Source organism: Schistocerca cancellata, chromosome 5 (genome assembly GCF_023864275.1).
Source record: "Schistocerca cancellata isolate TAMUIC-IGC-003103 chromosome 5, iqSchCanc2.1, whole genome shotgun sequence".
Classification (NCBI taxonomy): Eukaryota; Metazoa; Arthropoda; class Insecta; order Orthoptera; family Acrididae; genus Schistocerca; species Schistocerca cancellata.
In genome coordinates, this window is record NC_064630.1 from 294,202,791 (window position 1) to 294,229,442 (window position 26,652).

Below are 26,652 nucleotides of genomic sequence, written 5' to 3' on the forward strand. Positions count from 1 at the left end.
CTTTGTGTGTTTTTGGATAACTATAATAACAAATTGTAATCTTTGTATGTGCAGTAATTGCCACTGACTACGACTGTGTGTGTGTGTGGGGGGGGGGGGGGGGGGTTGGTTTTATTGACAATTACAAGTGTATTAGTAACTATTATCAACTATTATGTAATTGAATTACTGTACAATTATTATGAAGTATTGTCTTTGGCATATGCTAAAAAGCAATACACACGAGGCAAGTCACATGATAATGGTCACACATTCCCATAAAACATTCACACTCATAAAACACTACTGCATAAACAATAAATAACTTATTATGTGTAATATGTGTCTTCTGTAATACCGCTACCACTGATGTGAGTGAATGCCCAAAACTGGTATGGTAAAATAAACTACTGTCTAAAAGCAGCTTATGTCAACCACATAATTATTAATATGACGTATTTTCAATTTCTACAAGCTGCAGAGATACATGTAAAAAAATCTGAAGCAGATGTAACATCCATTGTTCTGTACGGACCTTCAAAATGGGGCTGTAGCTAAGAAACTTGTTGGAAATAAGATGGAGTATTATTAACAATATACACCCTAACCTGTAAGTTAAAGTCACAGAGAGCCCATGACATAATCTATTTACAACGTAACACATCAAAGTAGGCAAAAATAACTTACCTCCAAGATCTGAGGAGGGGCTTTATCAACAACATCAGGTACAACTTGGTGCTCATCCATACTTTTAAGTTTATGATCCAAGTTGTTATCCTAAAACATTTGGCAAACTGGAGCATTAAAGAGAATTGCATAATGAAATATATACCAGTCATACAAAAGTGGTGGGTGGATTGGAGAAATGAGAAGGACGGAAAATTCTTTTACCAGACCAGGGTTTCCAACATACAATACATTTTTGACATCAGACGTGTGTGCAAGTTGCATTTGTGTGTGTGTGTGTGTGTGTGTGTGTGTGTGCGCATGTGGGCACATGTGCGCGCGCGTGTACGTGCGTGCGCGCACGTGTACGCACGAGCGCGTGTTTGTATGTGTGTCTATTGCTGACAAAGGCCTTAATGGCCAAAGGCTATAATTTTGTGAATCTTTTGTTGTGTCTTTCGCGACTCAGCATCTCTGCTATATGGTGAGTAGCAACTTCCCTTCTCTAATAGTTTTTTACATCACAGTTACCTAAGAAATAACAATTTTAATATGACAAGCAGTATTAAAATGATTGTAGTATCTATAGTGACAATGAGAATAAATAATACTGACTATGAACTATTAACGTTAATACTGGCAGTACTTCTGCTGCTGCTGCTGCTGCCACTAATAGTGATAATAGTAGCAATAATAATAATAATAATAATATTGACAATAATAACAGCGTTGATAGTGGCCGATATAAAAAGAATTTAAAGGCTTACAAAAAAGATGTTTCCTGATATAGTGAGTTCTGGGGTAAGGAAATTTAAGGAGATTGTACCAGCTAAGAATATTGGGAAATGAGGGAGATCTGGCTGGAAAGAAGGATGTACGAGGGTAATGAGAATGTACAGGGACAATGGTAATCATTATTATTGATTAAGTAGATCTGTCATCGGTTGTTTTTTGAAGCTGGTGATCTAAATCAGTTTACTAATATAATGCAGGAGGGTAGTCCACAACAGGGTTCCTGCTACTGAGGAGGAGTTCAAAAAAATGGCTGAATGATGGAGTGGGGCAGAAAGGATTTTGTTCTGATGGGAATTGGTATTTCTGCCATTTTATTCATACAAGAACATTAAGGTCAAGGAGAGGTATGAGGTACAGTGTACATTGATAAGACAGTAGACAAGACAGGGGGAATGGAAATCTCTGCACTTGTCTTACATAGCATATGATGGTGAAATGTGATCAGAATTTGACTGACACAAGCATTCATAACCAGTTCCAGGTGCCTTGAACTTTGCTGAGAAAAACGTTGCAGAAGAACATCACTGTAGTCAATAACTTGAAGTATAAGTGTTTGTATTAATTTATGAAAGAAAAATAAATTCACTGGACATAATAACAGTTATCCTCTTAAAAGAGCAAACTATTCATTTTGTAGAGCAGTGTAAATGGTACAGAACTAGTACCAAGCAATCACGTGATGCTCCATCTCTAACATAAGTCATGGCAGTGAAATGGTGTGACATGCACATAATCAATGCAGTAAGATGGGTCAATCTGGAGATATAGCAGAATGGCAGAAAGGAGCTACATGTTTGGATGTACCCATGACCAAACTATGAATCAAGTTTCCTGATTTTTTGGTGCTGCCCATTGCATCTAGGCATACCAATCATGGCCATGTAACTCAGCATAATATTTGGTCACATAAAGAACCAAAACAACTGCAATAGAAGACCAGTTCATGTCTTGTCAATGACAATTGGTTTCAAAGACAACAGGAATTGCTGCTGTAAATGTGTGTGCCTCCATCTCATCCAGTTTCTGAGTGAACATTGTGAAGGAAACTGTATGCAATGGATATCTGGAGTTTAGTACCTCATGGAAGGTCACTGCTCACAGAAGCACATCAAGCTGCAGGTCTGCAGTAGGCAAAACAACACAGAAACTGGGCAGTAGCTGACTATAAGCATGTAGTATAGTGCAAAGTATAAATATGTTGCCTCTTTTCAAGACACCTAGTGCTCTGAAAGCTCAGTGAGTCATTTAATCCACAGTGTGTGGAGAGTGCAGTTCAGGTCGGAGGTGGTTCTGTGATGTTTTGCGAATTCATGGCTTGGACCAACTCATTCAGGTTACTGTGAACATGTTCTTACTGCATTCAATTTCATAGAGAGCCTTAGCGTGGAGCGACTTAAACATGATGACGATCATCTGTGAAGGATGTCTGCTGAGACATTGCAGGGCTCTTTGCTGATCCTGAATAGCTGTAGCAATGTCTTTTTTTTCCGCCATAGCCCTGGTTGGTGGCACAGTGCCAGAAAAGGGTACAGCTGTTCCAGTGACATGGTTAATCGTGTCAGAGACATCTCAAACAACCTCATTAATGCAATCTGACCAAGAGGGGTAAAGGTGATGGCAGAGGTATAAACTGCCAGTTGGCTCTTTGAATAGCCTACACTGTAAGTGGTCCATCAGCCAGTGACAAGGAAGTGGCATGATTACTAGAAAGTGCTCACTGATACTTAGTGGCCATTGCATGATGATGCAAAGTGAAGTCATGAGCTTGGGGTAAGAGGTCTTAAGACTGATAGCCAAAAATGTGCCATGGGCAGCACAAAAGTGGGTATAGTACCATCATGGATAATGGTGGTTGTTAGTGTTATATGCATTAGCACTGCTATTGCTTTCAAAGTGGTACAGAGGGCAATCCACTCACTGACAACAAAGAATGCACAGCAACCTTGAAGAGTTGGGCAATGATCATCGGCAAAGCATGTTTTTTTTTTTTTTTGGAGAGCAACAGAGTCACAGAACAAGAGGATATTAGTTTTTGTAGTTCTGAAGGTGACAATAATATCCACTGCACTTCAATTTGCGGGTGTTCTGGTTGGATGTGAAGGGACCAGCGAAACAAGTCATGTCTGTGTCTAGTGGGGGTGGAAGAACATTAACAAACATTGGTTCCGAATCCGGCAGTGTGGAGAGTCTTGCACCTCCAGGGCCATCAGAGTAACTTTCTCTCGAGATGTCTTCATTTTTCTTTCGCAACTTCTGTCAGTTGAGAAACTTGGTAGAGCTTATCCGCTATGGCTGTAGGAATGGAAGAAGAGTGGGCACCCTGGGACCCATGGTCCGTGGCTTCTTCAACCACTGGATGGTGTCTGGTTGATGATCCATGGATTTCTGAGGAGGAAGTTCCCAAAAGGGACCACTGTCACTGGTAGATGCCAGAGGTCAGTGCTGCTTTTCCAGTTGGGTGTGGGGATTAGTTCCCAAACATGGTGCCACAGGAACCACAAAATGCGAAGGCCTTTCACCCTCATGGTAAACTTTATTGCAAGACTACCAGAGGTCAACATCAAGAAAGTAAATACACCAAATACTGCTGACAAATTGGCCACAGATGTGGTGAAAGTCTGTACCACTGGGACAGAAGACAAATGATCATACTGTTTCCAAACTTCAAAATATGAGAGGTGATCTGTGATTTTCGTTCCTCAGTTTCATGTTCCTTGATTAGGATAGAACACTTCAGGATCAGTGAGAGTGGTAGTTCCTGTAAGGGCTCCATAAATTAGGTTTTTTTGTACACAGGGATGACAGATTCCTGAAGGACTGGCATTTAAAGCACCACATTGGGGACGGGGTGGGGGTTGAGAAATATTGCTTCACATTGCAGCAGTAAACCATGATTTTGTCTTTCTCTGAAAGCAGATCCCCTCAAGATGAGGATGAGGGCAGTGGTGGTAACCCTTGTTGTCTGGCAAGCCTCAGTGCACACAGCAAATGAAGTGGATCCCTTATCTCTCCAACTGTATGCACAGCTCTTCATCTACCAGCAGCATTAGATCCCAGTGAAAAATTACTCCCTGTACCATATTTAGATTCTTAAGGGGTGTTAGGGTAACCTGTATATTACAAGTGAGTAATGTCCAGCAGTGGGTAGGATTTGCTGTCTTAATTAAGATAAAACCATTTCATAAATTACTAACAAGATGAGAATTTGCCAAATACATTCTCAGCATTCCCTACAAGGAACACTGGCTTAGTAGAGAGAAAAGACCTTCCATCTGTTTCAGTACAAACCAGAAACTGAGGGAGTAAGTGTAGCCTTGTGGCCAATGGGTGATAACTCTGGTCATTTCATGATGTCGATATGCACCAGCATGATTCCTATTCTGAACGAGTGCCCCCCCCCCCCTCTTTCCCCAAAGATGCCACCCAGTTGGAGCAAAAATCACCTCCTGTCATTATGGGCAACACCAAGAGCCCCAGTGCCTCCAAACAAGCAGGCACCAACTCTTCAGCATGCATGGGTAGGCAGCAGCTCAGGCATCAACACAGTATTCCTTGTGTGGTCAGGGCACTATCATTGCATAACCTGTTCATTTTACAACTGACTATGGCAGAACATGGAACTAAACTTTGTTTACTTACAGATGGGACTGAAGGCATCTGATATTACTCAACAGTAGATGACTGACGCACGTGGCTTGTGATTGTACATTCATGTTATAGTCACAGTGCGTTACTACTACTGTGTATTCTTAGCATCTGCTGAAATGGTAATCATACAAACATGTATTATCAAAGAGTATACTCTGATGTAAAAGTGTTGATGAATAACGCAGTTCAGTTCTGTTGAGAACAAAAACGGAAAGGTTTGCTAATACCACTAGAGAGACCTAAAGAGATAGCAGCAGCCGCAGTAGGAAAGAGTGTAAGGACAGTACATAATACTGTGGAAGATTTCAAGGACACTAGATGGAGTCATCAGAAAATTGTGATACCAAGGAAGAAGAGATTGAGGAAGAAAATGAAGTGTCTCAGTGACTTTGATAAGTGTTTAGCGAAGAGAAAGCTCTTAGAATATTACAACACTGAAAGAGAATTACCCATCCCTCGAAAGCATTGCAATTGGGTGAAGGAAGATACAGGCATTAATTTCACTGGGAAAAAATCACTTTCTGGAAAATTTTGAAGCACATGGGGTTTTGCTGTCAATACATGTAAAAATAGAAAAACATTTCTGGTTGAGAGGGAGGGGAGTGTAGAACTGCATGCACACTTTCTTACAACAATGAGAGAAAATGAGAAAAGTGCAAAAAAAACCATCATGTATACTAATGAAAGATGGATGCACATGTTACCGGCCAAACCCGATTGACCTAGTTTCGCCCAGGTAAAACTTTTTCATCCTGTTACCGATAGGATAAAACAGTTTAGCCTATGTCGAATCAGTTATCCCAGTTAGAATTTATATGCTTTAGGATAAACTGGTACATCCTAGTCTGAACTAATTTCACCTACTTTGTATCTTGTATAAGCTTTTCAAAGTAAACTGAATAAAGGAATAGAAATAAAATAGTCCTTATGATTCATTAAAGTTATTTATTAACTAATCAGTAATTTCACATCTATCATTAGATCAACTTACATATATCCATCCACTGAAACCATCTTATCTGCAATTTGCTTATTTACTTATTTTTGCAAGGTTTACTTTGGTGGTTCTTAGAATTGCAGAGTACTTTGTTTTTCTTACAACTTTTGTTTGTTGTGCAGTTTTTCATGCAAGTGCATTTCACAAAGCCTTGCCCTGATCCAACAGAATGTTTTGTGGCTGCAGTCCTTAAAGACATTTCAATATCTTAGTTTATATCTCCCACATCTAAAAACTTCTGAATGCAGACGTTGAAATCAGTTCTAAAAAAAATAAGAAAGAAGTTAAAACAAATATTTTTTAATATTTTATTACCAAAAATTATGGAAAATTTTAATAAAATTATACCTGCAATAATGTTTTTGAAGTATGCCATATTTGGTGCCAACTTTGTAGAAGCCCTCATGTCTTTTGAAGTATTACTCCAATTATGTTTTGAAGGTCACCTCTGCCTTTATCTACATCTGGAATAGGTATGGTCACATTGTCTCCAATGTCAGCTGGGAGATGGGATCTGTCTGAGGAAGGTTTCATTCTTTTAGTTTGTTTTTTAAAATTTTCTGTTGCAATTTTTCTAGCATTTTGAATGCCGATTGTGTCAATTTTCACAATGTTATCATCCCTCACTGTCTTCGTACCGTTCAGTATTGCAGTCATCTTTGATTGCCTTCTTTAGGTCATCTTCATCCTGAATATCATTTACGATTTCTTGAGGCAATGAGGAAGTGGAAAGTCCTACTCTAGGTTCAATTCTGAATAATGCTTTGTAAGGCGATTGTTTTATGCCAGAGTGGTAAGCTCAATTTTTCATGAATTGGACATACCTTAATCCTTCCGACACTTCGTCAAATTGTTGTCCTTTAACCAAGAAATTATCATATTTTCAATGTCTTGGTTGGCATGTTCAACAGAACCCTGACTTTGGCTGTGCCTTGGTTTTTCATGCACAATTTTCAGTTCTGACCACAACTTTGAGAGTTCACTTCTAACATTATTGACAAATTCTCTGCCATTATCAGATTGAAGAATGCATGGCACCCCGGTTGTGTTTGGAAATCAATCATATCAACTTGGCACCTGCTCTTCATTTCCGAATGGAGAATTGGCTTTGAAACTAGCCCACTTTTCTTTTTTGTCTTCTTTTGCTGACAAACATCACACATTGATAAATAGAGGCATATTATTTCCTTTATGATATTGGCATATTTTTTTGATGTCTCGGCTAACATCCTATCGCAACCACCATGACCGACAACTACATGAGCTGCATCCAATCACATCATAAAGTTCATCAGCTGCAACAAAGTATTTTATATTCCCTTCACACCATGCAATGACTTTTTTCACATCACCAATTTTCAAAACAGCGAATCTTTTCAGTTTTCTTTTTGTGATGATGTTCTTTTTTCCAACTTTTCCGCATCTTCTACTTGTTTAACCAAATCTGCATATTCGTCTACTGATAACACATTATAATCAGAAGACTTTTTGTTTTCACTCTGCGATATTTCCTCCAGAAACTTTTCTCCCCACAGCTTTTGATTGGCTTGTCTACTACATGAAGGCTCATCCATGATGAAACGCCTCACAATAATTATACTAGGATTATAATAAAATCTTTTAAATGCAACTTAACATGCACACTCGTCGATGCAAAATACCATTCAAAACAAAGAACACTGCAAGCGAAGAGCAGTTGAGAGAGGGGCGAGCCAGAGATGATTCGGGCATTCCGACTAGGCAAAACTAGTTCAGACTAGGACATACCAGTTTATCCTAAAGCATGTAAATTCTAACTAGGATAAACCAATTCGGCCTAGGCGAAACTATTTTATCCTATTAGTAACAGGATGAATGAGTTTGATCTAGGCGAAACTAGTTCATCCTAAAATCAGGTTTGGCCGGTAACACATACATACTATAGTGTTAGTATATGTTGGCACTATTATGACATACCAGGTGTTCAGAAAAAATGAAAGATCTAGATAAAGAGCAGTACTAGTTCATGTGGGAGGAAAAATGGTGTTCACTGAGGGCGCAGAATTCACCTAAGATTAGAGATCTGCATCAGAAAATTATCAGAATGAAATGAACAGTGAACATTATATAAAATGGCTGCAAGAGCACCTAATACCAAATATACTAGCTGGAAGTATTTCGGTACTAGACAACGCACCCTACCATGGTGTTTGCAAAAATTAAGGGCCTAACACATCTACTCATGAAGTAGATATACGATCATGGATGACTAAGCATAAAATTCCACTCGGCGCAGATTGTACTCTAGGAAGTTGTGAAATATTACAAGCCCAAGCTAGATACAAGTACTGAAAGAACTTGGGGGAGGACTTAGCAGTGTTACACCTACCACCCTATAATTGTGATATAAACACCATCAAACTTAATTGTAATTTAATGAGAAAAAAAATTCAGTAAAAAGTGTCAGCAGCATTACCCTCTTCCAACTTAAGCAAATGTCTACAGCTGCAATACAAAGCATTACAAAAGATGATTGGAAGAAGGCATGTGATAAAGTTAAAACTATTATGGACAAATACTGGCATAGAGACGCACTGGCGCATGAAGCTATTGAATGTAATTATTCAACTTGAATCAGTGACTGAAATTTCATTGCATGGTTTTGAGGATATACCTGACAATGCATATTCAGACTAGCCAGAGAGCTGCTTTTGGCATCAGCAACAGCTCTACTGAGTCAGTAGGTGTGGCGGAATTGCGCACAGAAAAGCTAGGCATTCAGCCATTACATATGGATTAAAGGTATTGTGCACACTTATTATGCAGCATCTCACCACATAATGCTTTACATATCTCAGTTACTAGATTATATACTGAAACTTCTATTGCACTTTCATTTCTTACACTTTCCTATAGAAGAAATAATTAAAAGCAAATGCCCCATTGTTTCCTACATGCACTGCATTGTTTGACCCTAAAACAACAGTTTTATTTTCCTATTGTTCATTTTGATTGTTTTTCAATACAAAAATGTTTTAACAGACTGCATGTATGTATTATTTGCAGCACATATACCATGTACAGCAATCATGTTACATTTTGATTGAGTGCAGTTATACCATTCGTGCGTCATTCAAAATGCTCAACAGCAGAACATGGCAACAGTTCACAGCATGCTCACCTAACACAGCAATTGTAAGGGCGGTTCAAATGCTCACAGTTGTGTTGGCTCACAGGAGTGTCTCATGCAAATGCTGCAAACTACCATGAGGTATACTGCAAAGGGTACTTTCCATTGTACCAGTTACTAGGGTTTCTTCCTGTTCCACTCATGTATCAAGCACAGAAGAATAATTGTTTGAATGCCTCTGTGCCTGCAGTAATTATTCTAATCTTATCCTCATGATCCACATATGAGCAATATGTAGAGCATTGTAGAATATTTCTACAGTCATCATTTAAAGCCAGTTCTTGAAACTTTGTTAATAGACTTTCTTGGGATACTTTCCATCTATCTTCAAAATTCTTCCAGTTCATCTCCTTCAGTACCTCAGTGACACTCTCCCATGGATCAAACAAACCTGTGACCACTCATGCTGCTCTTCTCTGTATACATTCAATATCCCCTGTTGTCCTATTTGGTACTGCTCCCACACACTTGAGCAATACTCTAGAACCAGTTGCACAAGTGATTTGTAAGCAGTCTCTGCTGTAGAATGGTTGTACTTCCTCGGTAGTCTACCAATGCACCAAAGTCTGCCACCTGTGTCACTCATAACTGAGCCTATGTGACCGTTCCACTTCATATCCCTGAAAAGTGTTGCATCCAGACATTTGTATGAATTGGCGGATTCCAACAGTGACTCACTGATATTATAGTCATAAGCTACTATGTATTTAAAGCAAGTTGCCAATCTCTGCACCACTTTAAAATGTTATCAAGATCTGACAGAATATTTATGCAGCTTCTTTCAGATAACACCTCATTATAGATAATTTCGTTGTCTGCAAAAAGTCTGAGGTTATTGTTAAAACTTTCTGTAAGGTCATTAATATATAACATGAACAGCAAGCGTCCCAACACACTTCCTTGGGGCACACCCCAAAGTTACTTCTACATACGATGAAGACTCTCCATCTGAGATAACATGCTACCAGTTTTTCCATTCGTCTGTAAAGAATTCGTGTTAGTATTTTGCAGCCATGGCTTATTAAACTGATAGTTCGGTAATTTTCACATCTGTCAGTACCTGCTTTCTTTGGGATTGGAATTTTTATATTCTTCTTGTTTCGACTTAGGTCTTTCAGTGCTCTGTCAAACTCTTCACGCAGTATCATATCTCCCATTTAATTTTCTTCTACCTCCTCTTCCATTTCTATAATATTGTCCTCAAGAACATCGCCCTTATATAGACCCTCTATATACTCCTTCCACCTTTCTGCTTTCCCTTCTTTGCTTAGAACTGGGTTTCCATCTGAGCTCTTGATATTCATGCAAGTGGTTATTTCTTATCCAAAGGTCTCTTTAATTTTCCTGTAGGCAGTATCTATCTTACCCCTAGTGAGATAAGCCTCTACATCCTTACATTTGTCCTCTAGCCATCCCTGCTTACCCATTTTGCACTTCCTGTCGATCTCATTTTTGAGACGTTTGTATTCCTTTTTGCCTGCTTCATTTACTGCATTTTTGTTTTTTCTTCTTTCATCAATTAAATTCAGTACCTCTTCTGTTACCCAAGGATTTCTATTAGCCCTCATCTTTTTACCTACTTGATCCTCTGCTGCTTTCACTATTTCATTTCTCAAAGCTACCCATTCTTCTTCTACTGCATTTCTTTCCCCCATTCTTGTCAATCGTTCCCTAATGCTCTCCCTGAAACTCTGTACAACCTCTGGTTTAGTCAGTTTATCCAAGTCCCATCTCCTTAAATTCCCACCTTTTTGCAGTTTCTTCAGTTTTAATCTACAGTTCATAACCAATAGATTGTGGTCAGAGTCCACATCTGCCTCTGGAAATGTCTTACAATTCAAAACCTGATTCCTAAATCTCTGTCTTACCATTATATAATATGTCTGACACCTTCCAGTATCTCCAGGCTTCTTCCATGTAAACAACCTTCTTTTATGATTCCTGAACCAAGTGTTCGCTATGATTAAGTTATGCTCTGTGCAAAATTCTACCAGGCAGCTTCCTCTTTCATTCCTTAACCCCATTCCATATTCACCTACTACGTTTCCTTCTCTTCCTTTTCCTACTATCGAATTCCAGTCACCCATGACTATTAAATTTTCGTCTCCCTTCACTATCTGAATAATTTCTTTTATTTCATCATACATTTCATCAATCTCTTCGTCATCTGGGGAGCTAGTTGGCATATAAACTTGTACTACTGTGGTAGGCATGGGCTTCATATCTATCTTGGCCACAATAATGCGTTCACTATGCTGTTTGTAGTAGCTTACCCACATTTCTACTTTTTTATTCGTTATTAAACCTACTCCTGCATTACCCCTATTTGATTTTGTATTTATAATCCTGTATTCACCTGACCAGAAGTCTTGTTCATCTTGCCACCAAACTTCACTAATTCCCACTATATCTAACTTTAACCTATCCATTTCCCTTTTTAAATTTTCTAACCTACCTGTCCAATTAAGGGATCTGACATTCCACACTCCAATCCGTAGAACGCCAATTTTCATTCTCCTGATAACAACGTCCTCCTGAGTAGTCCCCGCCCGGAGATCCAAATGGGGTACTATTTTACCTCTGGAATATTTTACCCAAGAGGACGCCTTCATCATTTAACCATACAGTAAAGCTGCATGCCCTCGGGAAAAATTACAGCTGTAGTTTCCCCTTGCTTTCAGCCGTTCACAGTACCAGCACAGCAAGGCTGTTTTGGTTAGTGTTACAAGGCCAGATCAGTCAATCATCCAGACTGTTGCCTCTGCAACTACTGAAAAGGCTGCTGCCCCTCTTCAGGAACCTCACATTTGTCTGGCCTCTCAACAGATACCCCTCCGCTGTGGTTGCACCTACGGTATGGCTATCTGTATCGCTGAGGCACGCAAGCCTTCCCACCAACGGCAAGGTCCATGGTTCATGGGGGGGTCATATTTCCCCTAAATGCTCTTGCTCTGTGCTGAATGTTTCACGTTCCTCACTGAGATATGACATTACTGATTTTTTTATCTAGTTTACTGAACATATATATATCTTTCTGCTTGTTTTAGTTGTCCTTTGTACTTTGGAAACCATTGTTGCCACAAATGCGTCTCGGTCACTGATACTAGTTTCAAAGTGGACATCCTCAAACAGGTCACGTCTGTTTGTTGCCATTAGATCCAACATATTTCCACCATGTGTGGGGTTCCTAAATAACTGTTCTAGGCAGTTTTCAGAGAAGACATTTAATAATGTTTCACAGCATGTCTTCTCACACCCGTCACTAATAAATCTGTAATTTTCCCAATTAATTGTTGGATGATTAAAGTCTTCACCAACTGTTGGATGATTAAAGTCTCCACCAATGATTTCAGTATGATCTGGGATCTTACGTACAAGTGATTTGAAGTTTTCTCTAAGGCTTTCAGTTACATCACAAGATGAGTCTGGTGGGCAACCAAAGGATCCAATTATCATTTTATGACTACCCCTGATACTGAAACTTGTCCAAACAATCTCACATGCAGCTCCAATATCTATCTCAGTGGATTTGAGTTTCTTGTCTACTGTGACAAACACACCACCTCAGTTTTCCATTTGCCTACCCTTTCTATATACACTTAAATTTTCCCCAAAATCTCACTGCTGTCAATTTCAGGTTTCAACCAGCTTGTTGTACCAGCTTAAGAATGCTTTGGCAGTTTACTTTTAGGATGTTAATACTCTCACTTGTGGGAGGCACTTCTTTTGATCTTACATTGATACATCTGGGTTTCCTGCAACTGTCATTACCTGGATTGGATGGACAGTTGCCCAGTCTAAAAAACCCTTGTGTGCAAACCACACACAGACAGCTACCTGAGTAGCAGCTCTGATGTGTAGTGCAGACATGACCCATTTACAGGTACCCTAAAGTTCTCAACCCTATAGCGCAAGTCCAGGAAGTCACAATCGAGCTTGTCACAGAACCTTCTAAGTCTGTGGCTCAGTCCTTCCAATCAACTCAGAATTAGAACCAAAGGGCCACAATCAGTTCTGGATTAGAAGATAGATGTCAATTATTCTGCAAAACTGTACCTACAAAGTTTCTGTATTAAGTGAATACTCAACCTCATAATGTATCATTCCCTTGGGGTCTGTGAATATGAGATTAGACTCACAGAGGCATTTAAGCAGAAATCGTTCCTGTGTTCCACACGCAACTCGAACATTTGTTACCATGAATATAAGCATACTACAGGTGAAGAGCAAATTGGGTTTTATGGTTGTCAACAGCGAGCATTGTGAGTGAATGGTACAGGTTTGTTTCCAAGCAAGACATGCAACACATACTGTCATCATTTCCCATGTTGTGAAGATATTTTAAGAATTCTAATGAGTAATACAGATATACGGATAAATGATGGTAAGAGGTGCAACAGGCCACTAGAGACCAATGGCCTCTTCTACCAAAATGCTCAGAAAATGTCCCTGAACAACATACAAAATTTTGTCATTGGAGATTGGGTTCACCCTCTAAAAGATCCATATTAAAAAAATAAATCTGAAGACAATATTATGGAATGGGAAAAGGAAATGGATAACACAGGGGATGCAGTACTGTGAGAAGAATGTGACAGAGAATGTGACAGCGCACTGAGATATCTAAGTTGAGCAGGATGCTTAAGAGAACCGATTATGACAGAACCATTCCACTTCGTATGCAGAATATACAAGTCATGCAAAATATTCTCACACATCACGTAAAATGTAATAATGAGAATTCCACAGAAGGCAGGTGCTGACAAGCATAAGTATATAAGTATTACCAAACCATCAGTTCCGTGAGTAATGCTTGTAACATATTAATATGAAATATCTGCTGAAGAATGGAGGTAATGGCAGAAGATGACATGGGAGAATATACATTTTTTTCCTGAAGAAAGGTAGGAACATGCGAAGTAATATTGGTCCTATGAATTATTGAGTGGAATGCAATCTTTGAAATTGTGAGGTTATCAGGAATGAAATACCCCATATTATTAAATACGTATATAAAGCAAACAGTATATGAAACCAATGAGAAATTTAGAAACAGAAGTAATAGCCATTAAGATGAAATGGTGTCCGAGTTGGCAAAAGACTTACAAGACACATGAAATAGAACTGATAGTATCTTCGAAAACATTTAAAAAATGAACACCAGCAACAATAAAAAGGAGGTCATGGTGTACAGTCACCAGAAATGCTGAGGCAATTAGATTAGAAAATGAGATTCTGAAAAATGTAGACAAGTTTTGCTATTTAAGCCAGCAAAATAACTTAATTATGATGGCAGAAGTAAAGAAAATTTGAAAAGCTAACTGGCAACAACACAAAAATCTTTTCTGAAAAAGAGAAATATGTTACAATCCAATATGCTCTACCTCTCTCTTCACTTCCTCTTCTTCACAAAGCAATGGCATTTCACTTGGTTCTACATCAGGTGAATGAAGACTTGTTTCACCGGATTCAAAGTGTTTGTGCCACTTAATCACTGTCTCATATGACGGTGCATTTTTGCCATACACTTTCATTAACTCAGCATAGATTTGTTCAGCGCTGTTCCCCTTTAAATATAGAAAGCGAATTAGCGCACGATATTCTACTTTATCAATGGTTGGCGCCATTTTCTTTTGTTTCCTACCTGCAAACAAATGAAAAATTAATTACGTAACTCTTTTTTTCAGTGGGATAATTAAAACTTCATGACTACCTCTCATAAATAACTGTTAGCAGGTCTTTGCCAAAACTGTTTGGTAATGGAGATGTGCAGTCTTGGAGGAGGGTGGTGGCAGGGGGGTGGTGTTGTAGAAATGTAGCAGGAGACCAAGGCAGTAACCAGGTGCATGTGAACATTGGTTGTCACAGTCCTTAAGCAGAAGTTAAGTGATTTACACAAGATAGACTAAGAGCAAAGACTGCATCTTCATTATACCTTAGATTTGCTGTTCTACTTCTGCAATTATCCTTTTTATGAATTTTCATGTCTCCTCGTCTGAACTATCTGCTGTGGTATTTATTGTCATATTATCTACAGCCCTAGGTAACTTCTAACACACATTATTATTCTTCATTTCTCAGTACTCCACTTCATTATATGTCAGTACACCACAATTACAAATACCTGGCGACCTTTCCTAAATTATGATCTTGTTGTGGTCTTCAGTCTGAAGACTGGTTTCATGCAGCTCTCCATGCTAAGTCAGTCCTGAGCAAGCATCTTCATTTCCAAATAACTACTGCAACCGACATCAGTTTGAACCCACTTGCTGTGACCAATGTGCCATAAACTTCTTTTCTCCCCAGTTTGTATCAGTACCTCCCTGTCTGTTACTCAGTCTGCTCATCTCTCGTGGCACCACATTTCACAAGTTTCTACTCTTCTTGTCTGAACTGCTTATTGCCCACATTTCACTTTCATACAAGATTACATTCCAAACCAATACCTGCAGAAAAGTCTTCTTAACACTTAAATTTAAATTCCATGTTAATAAATACATTTAAAAAAAAGAAGGCCTTCCTTGCTACAGCCAACATGCATTTTATATCCTCTCTAGTTCAGGCATCATCAGCTGTTTTGCTGCCCAAATAGCAAAACTCGTCTGCTACTTTTAGTGCCCCAGTATCTACACTACTTTTCTCAGCATGCCTATACATTGTGATAAATATCAACAAAAAACTGAAGAAAGTGCTATACAGAGACAACACAATGCAATTATTTCTATTTCTTCCCAAGAATGGGAGAATGGTACAACATATTTGGATGCAGTTTGACGAATTTTCAACTTACATAAACTGATGCACTGTTGTATTTAGTTGAAACAAGTTCTATAAATTTAGTGAAATCTAAGTTTGTCATTTCTAAGAAAATTTGTAGTTCACATTTTCAGTAAAGGAAATGGAAGAAAAATTTGGAGCAGGAATTAAAGTTCGGAAAGAAGAAATAAAAACTTTGAAGTTTGCCAATGACATTGTAATTCTGTCAGAGACAGCAAAGGATGTGGAAGAGTAGTCAAATGGAATGGACTGTGTCTGGGAAGGAGGATGTAAGATGAAATCAATAAAAGCAAAACCAGGTTAGTGGCATATAGTCGAATTAAACCAGGTGATGCTGAGGAACTAGATTAGGAAATGAGTCACTTACAATTGTAGATGAAGTTTTTTATTTGGGCAGAAAAATAACTGATGATGGCCGAAGTAGAGAGGATATAAAATGAAGGCTGGTAATTGCAAAAAAAGAATTTCTGAAGAAGAGAAATTTGTTCATACTGAAGACAAATTTGCATCAAAGTGTAACGTGTACGATAAGCAGACAATAGAAGCTTTGGAAATGTGGTGCTACAGAAGAATGTGGAAGACTAGTTGGGGGGATCACATAACTGATGAGGTGGTACGGAACAGAATAGAGGTGAAAAGAAATTTGTGGCACACAATCTTACAAGAAGAAGGGATAGGTTGATAAGACATATTCTGAGACATCAACAAGTCACCAGTTTAGTATTGGATGGAAGAGAGAGAGAGAGAGAGAGAGAGAGAGAGAGAGTTTGTGTGTGTGTGTGTGTGTGTGTGTGTGTGTGTGTGTGGTGGCAGGGTGGGGGAGGGGGAATGAAGAGGTTTTGCACAGGATAGAGTTGCATGTAGAGCTGCATCAAACCACCCTTTGGACTGAAAACCACAAACAACATAACTCATTTTCACATTTTTCTTATATTGCTATATCAGCTGACAAACCTGGAATTGCCTGGGTATTCATTTTGCCAATTTTCTATTAGAAATGAAAACAAAATATGAACAGTTTTTGTAGTGTAATATCCTGTACATTTTCCGTAAACTCGGCACAGCTGCTTCACATTTCTACAATGCGGTTTTGTAAAGGTCTTTACGGCAATGCCTCATCATAGCTCTATACAGGGTGATTTAAAAAAGCTTTACAAACTGACATGGCACATCAATAATCACATAGGAATGGGAGGTTGCAAACACCCCGAGAGGGTGCTACGGTCACAACAGGGCATTGGTATAAAAACACAGGCGGAGTGCACATAGACATTTGTCAATCATGCTGTGGAAGTGTTGGGGGTAAAATGGCTAGCTACATGTACTAGGAAATAGCTCAGATGCACTTGATTTATGGTGTGGCAAGCTGCAATGCATGAGAAGCCATGTGATCGAATCATGCAAAACATCCTGATAGAAAGGTGCCATGCCACACATTATTCTCCACCCTGCATCACCAACTGTGTGAAATCAGCTTGTTCCATGTCACAAGCCAGATGCTGGTCACCAATGAACAAGATAGCCATGGAGTAGAGCACTCTCAAAAGGGTGCAGTGTACGCCATCAACAAGCACACGAGGTGTATCCCGTACCACTGATACCGCCAAACCCTCCATCTGGTGCTTGGACATGTTGAAGGACTGCATCGGTTTCATTTGCAATGGGCCGGGCATTGCAGTTTGGGGACTACAACAAGCATTTGGTATCAGTGCATCACTTTCTGCAGGAATTCACTGGAGACCGCAGCATCACAGCGAGTGTCCTCTTCATTGATAAAGCTGCATTCTCACTCGAGGGTATGATGAACATTCACAACCTGCATAATTGGGTCTATAAGAACCCATATGCTATGTTGTGTCTAGACAAGACAGTCTAGACACAGGGTGAGGTTACCGAAAGGGCACGCGTCAACTAACACCGACTGGCGTGAAGTCTGGAACAGGATACTTTAGAAGGCACTAAAGAAAAGTACGTAGTCTGTTTACTTAACTTTAATGCATCCTTGTGGTACATCGCTATTGACGATACAAGTGAGACTATCTTCAGATATGGTTAATGGCGCCTTGCTAGGTCGTAGTCAGGGACTTAGCTGAAGGCTATTCTAACTGTCTCTCGGCAAATGAGAGAAAGGCTTCGTCAAAGTAGTCGCTAGCAAAGTCGTCGTACAACTGGGGCGAGTGCTAGTCCGTCTTTCTAGACCTGCCATGTGGTGGCGCTAGGTCTGCAAGTACTGACAGTGGCGACACGCGGGTCCGACATGTACTAATGGACCGCGGCCGATTTAAAGCTACCACCTAGCAAGTGTGGTGTCTGGCGGTGACACCACATGCTATGCGTTCGCACGCCTCACAGTGCAGATTTACCCTTAATGTGTGGTCTGGCATCATCAGTGACTGTTAATTGGTTTGTACATTCTCCCGGTTCGACTTTCACACTTACCTTGTATCCCTGCAAGACGTTCTGCCAGACATTCTGATGCTGTTCCCATGCCTATTTGTCACCACATTTGATTTCTACACAACAGAGCTCCCGCGCATTTCAGCCGACAAATGAGGGTACAAACTGCAGGTAACGTTTCCCGGTCACTGGATCGGTCGTGGCGGGCCAGTCGTTTGACCGCCACCATCACCCAATCTGCCCCCAATTGATTTTTTCCTGTCCCAGTATCTGAATGGTCTCGTGTATGAAGCGTGTTACATCGCTGGAGGACCTAGTGGGCAGGACTGCTGCAGCAGCGGGATGCTTCAATATACACCAGGTATCTTTGAGAGGGTGCACCATTCAATGCAGCATCGATGTCAGGCATGTCTTGATGCGTCTAGACACAACTTTAAGCATCTCATGAAGTGCCAGGAGGAAAGGCGTGCCGGTCCCCAGCACACATCTGCCCGGCAGATTAGTGTCGAGGTCCGGTGTGCCTGCCACTCTGTGGATGGTTTATAAGATGGTTTTCCATCTGCCTCTATGAATGCGGGCTGGTTCCCCTTATTCCGCCTCAGCTACACTATGTCAGTGATTGTTGCACAAACACTATCTCCACATACGTGTACACCATAATTACTCTACCACGCAAACATTTGGGGTTACACTCGTCTGGTGTGAGACATTCCCAGAGGAGTCCACACAATAACCCTGTGTTCGGTGTGGGGCGGCAGTGGAGTGAGTGGACTGCTGTAGCCTTTTGTGAGGTTGTAAACCACTGAGGGTTACAGCAGAGAGAAAGCCTCTCTGTCGTTTCTAAGTTCCCAGTTCAATACAATACAATACAATCTCCTGAAGTGGGCATCCATTTGTTTTATGGCACTAAATAACTGTGATGCCATTTGGTAGCCCCATACGGCTTTTGTGACCCTTGGTTCCTATGTGATTACTGACCCCTGCTGTTTACCAATGTTTGTAAACTTTTTTAAAATCACCCTGTAGATGACAGTTGTTTTTACATACAGCTAGTTCTGCTTTGCAATTGAAAGCTGTCAAAAATGTGTCAATCATTTTCTTAAGTTGTCTCGACTGTAGGAGTGTCTCAGTAGTGAAGAATACATGTATTAACATTTTGAGCATGACATGGCATTTTTTCATGCATCTCGGTGTTTATGAGATCATATCTCTTGAACTACAATATATTTGTGTGTACAATCAGTGGCATATGTGGATACTGTCTGCAAAATGTGTTTTAAAACAGAATTAATAGCAAAGAAGTAATAAATTTAAATGTCATGTACAACGTGGCAATTTTTCATGAATCTCAGTATTTATGACATCATATCTCCTGAATTGTGTGTGGTACAATTATGCAATTTTGTAGGTGTATTTGGGGCTATATGGGGATCCTGCCTGCAAAATTTAAAGCAAGTAGAGTTATTAGCACAGAAGTAACAAATTTACACATCATGCATGATGCGGCAGGTTTTCATGTATCTAATTGCTTATGACATCATGTCTCCTGAACTATGATACATAGGTGGTTCTTACCCTGACAGCAACTGTTGCCTGACAGTAAAGGATATGTGAACCAAGTTTGGTTGAAATTGGTCCAATGGTTTAGGAGGAGATGTGGAACACACATTCATTTTTATAATATGTATGGATGTGATTCATTTAATTTAATGCACAAATATTACTTTAAAAAGTTGCATTAATTCAGTTGACAATTTCTGTTACATCGGTGGTAGCTTCATAGTCAAGAAACATCAAAGAAACAAATTAATGATCTTGTAAAGTATATATTATGCATATGAATACAATAGAGGGAAACATTCAACGTGGGAAAAATATATCTAAAAACAAAGATGCTGTAACTTACCAAACGAAAGCGTTGGTATTTTGATAGGAGACAATAAAAAACACACAAACACACACACAAATTTCAAGCTTTCGCAACCCACAGTCGCTTCATCAGGAAAGAGGGAAGGGGAGGGAAAGACGAAAGGATGTGGGTTTTAAGGGAGAGGGTAAGGAGTCATTCCAATCCCGGGAACGGAAAGACTTACTTGGGGGCAAAAGGGACAGGTATACACTCGCACACATACACATATCGATCGGCACATATACAGACACAAGCAGACATATTTAAAGGCAAAGAGTTTGGGCAGAGATGTCAGTCGAGGCGGGAGTACAGAGGCAAAACAGAGAAAAGGGGAGAAAGGGAATTCATCCCATACACCTATACCTACAACAGTCAAGAGATCTGAAGAAATGGTATGAGAATGTACTCTTGTTCTCAGAAAACTGCAACACACAGATCTTTGATGGTCAACATGGATATTACATAAAATAGTCCTTCCCTTTATGTGAAAAGAACAACAATGAATTAAAAAATAATGTTCTTCCAGAATGAACTTAAAAGCTGGAAGCAAAAATGTAATTAACAATAGTTTGGTTGGACAGAAGGTAGTTGTCCTATCAGTGTATGGACGCAACCCCAGACTTATAGCACAGTTAGAAATATGGTGAATTTTTAAAAAACTGAGTTGTTCAATGAATTTGAAAGTTCAGTTCAGTTCCTCCAGTCACAACTGAACTACTTTTTCTAACACCTTGGTGATGTCAGTGAGGAGCAGAGTGAAGGGTCCATAAGATGGAATACTTACACCATGAAACATGGAACATCAACATAACTGCTGACTATTGCTGGAGTTCCCACAGAAATCAGCTGCATGTTGCAGGAAAGGAGTCCTACAAGAGCTATAAGGAGAAACTAAAAAAGGGAATAATCAATTCTGTTTTCTGGAGAGGTCTCCAGAATGTTAGTATTACTGTACAACCAGTGTTACATAAATGTTGAAATATAATGCACAATAAGATATCAATAAACTGAAAATAATCAATTTCCACAATTATAATTGGATAGATAAAATATCTGCTCACCACGTAGAGGCAGGAGAAAACAGATGAACACATATAAAGGTTAAGGAAATGTGCAAGCGTTCAGGGCCACTGGCTACTTCTTCTGGCAGAAGCGTTGAATGGGAACGAAGAGGGATGAAGGAAAAGTACTGACAAGGTTTAGGAAATGGGAAGACTTTGGAAATGTCTCCCAGAACACCTGATCTAGGGTTCTCCCCCTTTAACCTTGCAATACATTATTACAATTGTTTCACTGTCTAATAAACACTGAAGAGCCAGAGAAACTGATACATCTGCTTGATATCAAGTAGGGCCCCACAAGCTTGCAGAAGTGTCACAACACGAAGTGGCACGGACTTGATTAGTGTCTGAAGTAGTGCTTGAGAGAAATGACATCACGAATCCTGCATGGCTGCCCATAAATCCGTAAGAGTACGAAAGGGTGGAGATCTCTTCTGAACAGCATGTTGCAAGGCATCCCACATATGCTCAATAATGTTCATGTCTGGGGAGTTAAGTGGCCAGTGGAAGTGTACAAACTCAGAAGTATTCCTGGAGCCACTCTGTAGCAATTCTGGACGTGTGGGGTGTTGCACTGACCTGCTGGAATTTTTCAAGTCCATCGGACTGCACAGTGGACATGGATGGATGCAGACGATCAGACAGGATGCTTATGTACATGTCACCTGTGAGAGTCATATCTAGACGTATCACGGGTCCCATATCACTCCAACTGCACACACCCCACACCGTTACAGAGCATCCACCAGTTTGAACAGTTCCTGCTGACATGCAGGGTCCATGGACCCATGAGGTTGAAACGAGACTCGTCCAACCCGCCAACATGTTTCTAGTCATCAACAGTCCACTGTCGGTGTTGACACACCCAGGCAAGGCATACAGCCTTGTTGTCGTGCAGTCATCAAGGGTACACAAGTGGGCCTTCGACTCCAAAAGCCCGTATCGATGATGTTTCATTGAATGGTTCACACACTGACACTTGTTGTTGGCCCAGCACTGAAATCTGCAGCAATTTACGGAAGGGTTGCACTTCTGTCACATTGAACAATTCTCTTCAGTCATTGTTGTCCCATTCTTCCAGGATCTTTTTCTGGCCACAGCAAAGTTGGAGATCTGATGTTTTACTGGATTCCTGATAATAATGGTACACACATGAAATGGTTGTATGGGAAAATCCCCATTTCATCGCTACACGAGAGATGCTGTGTCTCAACGCTCATGCGCTGACGATCAACACCATGTTCAAACTCGCTTAAATCTTGATAACCTGCCATTGTAGCAGCAGTACCCAATCTAACGACAGTGCCAGACACTTGTCTTTTATAGATGTTGACGACTGCAGTGCCATATTCTGCCATATCTCTTCTCTGTATCTGAATACGCCCCATATCCAACCGCACATACATATGTCTTCACGCAGTACCATATCTTCCATTTAATTTTCTTCTACCTCCTCTTCCATTTCTGTAATATTGTCCTCAAGAACATCGCCCTTATATAGACCCTCTATATACTCCTTCCACCTTTCTGCTTTCCCTTCTTTGCTTAGAACTGGGTTTCCATCTGAGCACTTGATATTCATGCAAGTGGTTATTTCTTATCCAAAGGTCTCTTTAATTTTCCTGTAGGCAGTATCTATCTTACCCCTAGTGAGATAAGCCTCTACATCCTTACATTTGTCCTCTAGCCATCCCTGCTTACCCATTTTGCACTTCCTGTCGATCTCATTTTTGAGACGTTTGTATTCCTTTTTGCCTGCTTCATTTACTGCATTTTTGTTTTTTCTTCTTTCATCAATTAAATTCAGTATCTCTTCTGTTACCCAAGGATTTCTACTAGCCCTCATCTTTTTACCTACTTGATCCTCTGCTGCCTTCACTACTTCATCCCTCAAAGCTACCCATTCTTCTTCTAATGTATTTCTTTCCCCCATTCCTGTCAATTGTTCCCTTATGCTCTACCTGAAACTCTGTACAACCTCTGGTTTAGTCAGTTTATCCAGGTCCCATCTCCTTAAATTCCCACCTTTTTGCAGTTTCTTCAGTTTTAATCTACAGTTCATAACCAATAGATTGTGGTCAAGGTCCACATCTGCCCCTGGAAATGTCTTACAATTTAAAACCTGGTTCCTAAATCTCTGTCTTACCATTATATAATCTATCTGAAACCTCTCAGTATCTCCCAGCTTCTTCCATGTACACAACCTTCTTTCATGATTCTTAAACCAAGTGTTAGCTATGATTAAGTTGTGCTCTATGCAAAATTCTACCAGGCGGCTTCCTCTTTCATTTCTTCCCCCCAATCCATATTCACCTACTACGTTTCCTTCTCTCCCTTTTCCTACTACCGAATTCCATTCACCCATAACCGAGCGAGGTGGCGCAGTGGTTAGACACTGGACTCGCATTCGGGAGGACGACGGTTCAATCCCGCGTCCGGCCATCCTGATTTAGGTTTTCCGTGATTTCCCTAAATCACTCCAGGCAAATGCCGGGATGGTTCCTCTGAAAGGGCACGGCCGACTTCCTTCCCCATCCTTCCCTAATCCGATGAGACCGATGACCACGCTGTCTGGTCTCCTTCCCCAACCAACCAAATCCATTCACCCATGACTATTAAATTTTCGTCTCCCTTCACTATCTGAATAATTTCTTTTATTTCATCATACATTTCTTCAATTTCTTCGTCATCTGCAGAGCTAGTTGGCATATAAACTTGTACTACTGTAGTAGGCATGGGCTTAGGGTCTATCTTGGCCACAATAATGCATTCACTATGCTGTTTGTAGTAGCTTACCCGCATTCCTATTTTTTTATTCATTATTAAACCTACTCCTGCATTACCCCTATTTGACTTTGTATTTATCACCCTGACCAGAAGTCTAGTTCCTCCTGCCACCGAACTTCACTAATTCCCACTATATCTAACTTTCACCTATCCATTTCCCTTTTTAAATTTTCTAACCTACCTGCCCCATTAAGGGATCTGACATTCCACGCTCCGATCCGTAGAACGCCAGTTTTCTTTCTCCTGAAAACGACGTCCTCCTGAGTAGTCCCCGCCCGGAGATCCGAATGGGGGACTATTTTACCTCCAGAATATTTTACCCAAGAGGACGCCATCATCATTAACCACACAGTAGAGCTGCATGCCCTCGGGAAAGATTACGGCTGTAGTTTCCCCTTGCTTTCAACCATTCGCAGTATCAGCACAGCAATGCCGTTTTGGTTAGTGTTACAAGGCCAGATCAGTCAATCATCCAGACTGTTGCCCCTGCAACTACTAAAAAGGCTACTGCCCCTCTTCAGGAACCACACGTTTGTCTAACCTCTCAACAGATACCGCTCCGTTGTGGTTGCACATACGGTACTGTATCGCTGGGGCACACAAGCATCCCCACCAACGTCAAGGTCCATGGTTCATGGGGATGGGGGATTGGGGGGGGGGGGGGGGGGGAGAAGAAAGATTAAGGAAAGGCAAACCTACGTTTCTAGTTTCTAGCATTTGCAGACTTTAGAGAAAGATTTTGACAATGGTGACTGGAATACTCTCTTTCAAATTCTGAAGGTGGCAGGGGTAAAATACAGGGAGCGAAAGGCTATTTACAATTTGTACAGAAACCAGATGGCAGTTGTAAGGGTCGAGGGGTATGAAAGGGAAGCAGTGGTTGGAAAGGGAGTGAGACAGGGTTGTAGCCTCTCCCCGATGTTATTCAATCTGTATATTGAGCAAGCAGTGAAGGAAACAAAAGAAAAATTCGGAGTAGGTATTAAAATCCATGGAGCAGAAATAAAAACCTTGAGGTTCACCGATGACATTGTAATTCTGTCAGAGACAGCAAAGGACTTGGAAGAGCAGTTGAACGGAATGGATAGCGTCTTGAAACGAGAATATAAGATGAACATCAACAAAAGCAAAACGAGAATAATGGAATGTAGTCGAATTAAGTCGGGAGACGCTGAGGATATTAGATTAGAAAATGAGATACTTAAAGTAGTAAAGGAATTTTGCTATTTGGGGAGCAAAATAACTGATGATGATCAAAGTAGAGAGAATATAAAATGTAGTTGGCAATGGCAAGGAAAGCGTTTCTGAAGAAGAGAAATTTGTTAACATCGAGTATAGATTTAAGTGTCAGGAAGTCGTTTCTGAAAGTATTTGTATGGAGTGTAGCCATGTATGGAAGTGAAACATGGACGATAAATAGTTTGGACAAGAAGAGAATAGAAGCTTTCGAAATGGGGTGCTACATAAGAATGGTGAAGATTAGATGGGTAGATCACGTAACTAATGAGGAGGTATTGAATAGGATTGGGGAGAAGAGAAGTTTGTGGCACAACTTGACTAGAAGAAGGGATCGATTGGTAGGACATGTTCTGAGGCATCAAGGGATCACCAATTTAGCATTGGAGGGCAGCATGGAGGGTAAAAATCGTAGAGGGAGACCAAGAGATGAATACACCAAGCAGATTCAGAAGGATGTAGGCTGCAGTAGGTACTGGGAGATGAAGAAGCTTGCACAGGATAGAGTAGAGTGGAGAGCTGCATCAAACCAGTCTCAGGACTGAAGACCACAACAACAACAACAATCTTTCTTCTAAGATAAGTCGGAACGTCAGTATTGCCTCACGTGTTCCAACATTTTTACGGAATCCAAACTGATCTTCCCCGAGGTCGGCTTCTATCAGTTTTGCCATTCACCTGTAAAGAATTCGTTCTAGTATTTTGCAGCTGTGACTTATTAAACTGATAGTTCGGTAATTTTCACGTCTGTAACACCTGCTTTCTTTGGGATTGGAATTATTATATTTTTCTTGAAGTCTGAGGGCATCTCACCTGTCTCATACATCTTGCTCACCAGATGCTAGTTTTGTCAGGACTGGGTCTCCCAAGGCCGTCAGCAGTTCTAATGGAATGTTGTCTACTCCCAGAGCCTTGTTTCGACTCAGGTCTTTCAGTGCTCTCTCAAACTCTTCACCAAAGGTTACAGATTCATAAATGCTAAAAACAAAGAGGTAATAACTAGTAGATGTGTAATAATTTTAGAATATGGTGAAAATGAAACAAATGGTGAAAAAGTATGTGTAAATATTAACACTGAAGAAAGAGCACAAGAACAAACAAAAACACCAGGAAGAAATTGCTCTGGAACAGTGACATATATTTACTGAAGAGGAAATGGATAATGAGGTCCAGGAAACTCCAGCAGCAGAGGACATAAATTTATGGCATACATCATGTACACATTACATTC

General features: G+C 40.3%; 1 pseudogene; it reads right to left on the reverse strand.

The window, feature by feature from the left end:
* Positions 1-26,367, reverse strand: part of LOC126187835 (OV-16 antigen-like) — an 81,347-nt pseudogene extending 54,980 nt beyond the window's left edge.
* Between the last annotated feature and the right edge of the window lie 285 nt (positions 26,368-26,652).